Below are 4,674 nucleotides of genomic sequence, written 5' to 3'. Positions count from 1 at the left end.
CAGGCCGCCCCACGCAGGCCCTGTTCTAGGTCCCAGCCCCCGGGGCCGACCGCTCCATCCTGCGCCACTGGGCGGAGGCCCGGGCTCCCCGGACGCGGCTCCCTGCACAGCTCAGCCTGCAGGGAAGAGGCGGAGGAGCCGGGCGAGGCGCAGGGCAGCGCCCGGGGGGCCGCAAGCTGCCCGGAGAAGATGCTCGAGCCCCGGGCTGGACTGCGCCTGCGCCTTGTCCAGAAGAGTCTTGCAGGGGCGGCGTGGGGGAGGGGCGGCGCTGGGCCCGTTCTTGCATTCTCAGCTCATCTGGCAGGCAGCAGGACACTTCTTGTTTTTTTTGTTGTTGTTTTAACGCGCAAATCTTACTCTGCGGAGGGACTGCTAGGGTCGTCTTGCCACGCACTCAACCCCTTGTGGCCGAAATGCTTTGTCACTTTTCCTCAACAAAACAATTTCAAAAAATGTTCCCCGGGCCGGCACTGTGGCATAAAGCTGCTGCCTGCAACACTGGCATCCCACATGGGCGCCGGTTTGAGTCCCGGCTGCTCCACTTCCGATCCAGCTCTCTGCTGTGGCCTGGGAAGGCAGCAGAAGATGGCCAAGTCCTTGGGCCCCTGCACCTGCATGGGACACCTGGAAGAAGTGCCTGGCTCCTGATCGGTCCACATCCGGCCACTGCGGCTATTTGGGGAGTGAACCAGTGGATGAAGACCTTTCTGTCTCTCCCAGTGTCTGTAACTCCACCAAATAAATAAGATCTTAAAAAGAAAGAGAGAGAGATTCACTCTACGTTTGCCAACAAACATGAACTCCCCGAATAGCCACACAGGGCCGGCGCTGTGGCTCACTGGTTAATTCTCTTCCTGCGGCGCTGGCATCCCATATGGGCGCTGGGTTCTGTCCCGGTTGCCCCTCTTCCAGGCCAGCTCTCTGCTGTGGCCCGGGAGGGCAGTGGAGGACGACCCAAGTGCTTGGGCCCTGCACCCCATGGGAGACCAGGAGAAGCACCTGGCTCCTGGCTTTGGATCGGTGCAGTGCCAGCCGTAGCACCCATTTTGGGGGTGAACCAATGGAAGGAAGACCTTTCTCTCTGTGTGTCTCTCTCACTGTCTAACTCTGCCTGTCAGATATATATATATATATATATATATATATATATATATATATATAAAGGAAAGAAAATATCCACACAGGGGATGGCAGCAAGTGCCATCTCTCGAGAACACACAGCAGTCTGGCGCACGATGCTTTCTGAGCCTGATTAGTGATGTCTGCCGTGGGCAGTGGCAAGCCCTAGGTGTTTATCAACCTGTTCTCAAAGCTTCATGCTTCCTCACGCTGGACAAAGATACAAGCACTTGTGCGAGTAATAATGTCTCGAGTAACATGCCAGCATGCCTACATAGAGAATGGCTAATTTTGGATGCCCCTCCCCCTTTTTAAAGGTTTATTTTATTTGAAAGGCAGAGTTACAGAGAGGAAGGGAGAGACAGACAGACAGGTCTTCCATATGCTGGTTCGCTCCCTAAATGGCCTCAACGGCCAGAGCTGCGCCGAACTGAAACCAGGAGCCAGGAGCCTCCTCTGGGTCTCCCACGCGGGTGCAGGCACCCGAGGACCTGGGCCACCCTCCACTGCTCTCCTAGGCCACAGCAGACAGCTGGATCAGAAGTGGAGCAGCCCAGACTCCAGCCAGCACTGCAGGTGGCGGCATTATCGGCTACGCCACAGCGCCAGCCGCCACAATTTATTCTTAAAAGGTTTCGGTTCACCAATCTTTGCTGAAACTACAGAAGTTTAGGACATTTCCTGTTCTTGTTGTCTGTGAAAATACGCCCCCAGGGCCAGCACTGTCAGCTGCCACTCAGTGGGACAGGCTGCCCACAAACAAGCCCACACGCACAAAGCCCAGGTGGAGAGAACCAAAGAACCATGCAGAACCCGACCAGCGAAAAGGAACACAGTACTGAGCTCCCACACCCAGTACTGAGCTCCCACCCCCTCACCCCCACAGCAGTGAGCCCTCACCCCCTCCCAGCACTGAGCTCCCACCTCCCTCACCCCCTCACCCCTCACAGCACTGCGCCCTCACCCCCCACCCCTCACAGCACTGAGCCCTCACCCCCCCCCCCTCACAGCACTGAGCCCTCACCTCCCTCACCCCTCACAGCACTGAGCCCTCACCCCCTCACCCCTCACGGCAATGAGCCCTCACCTCCCTCACCCCTCACAGCACTGAGCCCTCACCTCCCTCACCCCCCTCACCTCCCTCACCCCTCACGGCAATGAGCCCTCACCTCCCTCACCCCTCACGGCACTGAGCCCTCACCTCCCTCACCCCCCTCACCTCTCTCACCCCTCACCCCCTCACCCCTCACAGCAATGAGCCCTCACCCCCTCACCCCTCACAGCACTGAGCCCTCACCTCCCTCACCCCTCACGGCAATGAGCCCTCACCTCCCTCACCCCTCACAGCACTGAGCCCTCACCTCCCTCACCCCTCACGGCACTGAGCCCTCACCTCCCTCACCCCCCTCACCTCCCTCACCCCTCACGGCAATGAGCCCTCACCTCCCTCACCCCTCACAGCACTGAGCCCTCACCTCCCTCACCCCTCACAGCACTGAGCCCTCACCCCCACACCCCTCATGGCAATGAGCCCTCACCTCCCTCACCCCTCACGGCACTGAGCCCTCACCTCCCTCACCCCCCTCACCTCCCTCACCCCTCACGGCAATGAGCCCTCACCCCTTCACCCCTCACAGCAATGAGCCCTCACCCCCTCACCCCTCACAGCACTGAGCCCTCACCCCCTCACCCCTCACAGCACTGAGCCCTCACCTCCCTCACCCCTCACGGCACTGAGCCCTCACCTCCCTCACCCCCCTCACCTCCCTCACCCCTCACGGCAATGAGCCCTCACCCCCTCACCCCTCACAGCAATGAGCCCTCACCCCCTCACCCCTCACGGCACTGAGCCCTCACCTCCCTCACCCCCCTCACCTCCCTCACCCCTCACGGCAATGAGCCCTCACCCCCTCACCCCTCACAGCACTGAGCCCTCACCTCCCTCACCCCTCACGGCAATGAGCCCTCACCTCCCTCACCCCTCACAGCACTGAGCCCTCACCCCCTCACCCCTCACAGCACTGAGCCCTCACCTCCCTCACCCCTCACAGCACTGAGCCCTCACCTCCCTCACCCCTCACAGCACTGAGCCCTCACCCCCTCACCCCTCACAGCACTGAGCCCTCACCCCCTCACCCCTCACAGCACTGAGCCCTCACCCCTCACCCCTCACAGCACTGAGCCCTCACCCCCCACCCCTCACAGCACTGAGCCCTCACCCCCTCACCCCTCACAGCACTGAGCCCTCACCCTCCACCCCTCACAGCACTGAGCCCTCACCCCCTCACCCCTCACAGCACTGAGCCCTCACCTCCCTCACCCCTCACGGCAATGAGCCCTCACCCCCTCACCCCTCACAGCACTGAGCCCTCACCCCCTCACAGCACTGAGCCCTCACCTCCCTCACCCCTCCCAGCACTGCGCCCTCACCCTCCCACCCCTCACAGCACTGCGCCCTCACCCCCTCACCCCTCACAGCACTGAGCCCTCACCTCCCTCACCCCTCACGGCACTGAGCCCTCACCTCCCTCACCCCCCTCACCTCCCTCACCCCTCACGGCAATGAGCCCTCACCCCCTCACCCCTCACAGCAATGAGCCCTCACCCCCTCACCCCTCACGGCACTGAGCCCTCACCTCCCTCACCCCCCTCACCTCCCTCACCCCTCACGGCAATGAGCCCTCACCCCCTCACCCCTCACAGCAATGAGCCCTCACCCCCTCACCCCTCACGGCACTGAGCCCTCACCTCCCTCACCCCCCTCACCTCCCTCACCCCTCACGGCAATGAGCCCTCACCTCCCTCACCCCTCACGGCAATGAGCCCTCACCCCCTCACCCCTCACAGCACTGAGCCCTCACCTCCCTCACCCCTCACAGCACTGAGCCCTCACCTCCCTCACCCCTCACGGCAATGAGCCCTCACCTCCCTCACCCCTCACAGCACTGAGCCCTCACCCCCTCACCCCTCACTGCACTGAGCCCTCACCTCCCTCACCCCTCACAGCACTGAGCCCTCACCCTCCACCCCTCACAGCACTGAGCCCTCACCCCCTCACCCCTCACAGCACTGAGCCCTCACCTCCCTCACCCCTCACAGCACTGAGCCCTCACCCCCTCACCCCTCACAGCACTGAGCCCTCACCCCCTCACCCCTCACAGCACTGAGCCCTCACCCCCTCACCCCTCACAGCACTGAGCCCTCACCCCCCCACCCCTCACAGCACTGAGCCCTCACCCCCTCACAGCACTGAGCCCTCACCTCCCTCACCCCTCCCAGCACTGCGCCCTCACCCCCCCACCCCTCACAGCACTGAGCCCTCACCCCCTCACCCCTCACAGCACTGAGCCCTCACCCCCTCACAGCACTGAGCCCTCACCTCCCTCACCCCTCCCAGCACTGCGCCCTCACCCCCCCACCCCTCACAGCACTGCGCCCTCACCCCCTCACAGCACTGAGCCCTCACCTCCCTCCTCCTCCTCACCCCTCACCTCCCTCTCACCCCACCCACCATGCCGCTTTGCCCGCCTCCCCTGGAGAAACAGAGACATGTCG

The sequence above is a fragment of the Oryctolagus cuniculus genome, chromosome 9 (genome assembly GCF_051225735.1).
Source record: "Oryctolagus cuniculus isolate XC-2025 breed Fujian yellow rabbit chromosome 9, ASM5122573v1, whole genome shotgun sequence".
Taxonomy (NCBI): Eukaryota; Metazoa; Chordata; class Mammalia; order Lagomorpha; family Leporidae; genus Oryctolagus; species Oryctolagus cuniculus.
This window is presented reverse-complemented; position numbering follows the sequence as displayed.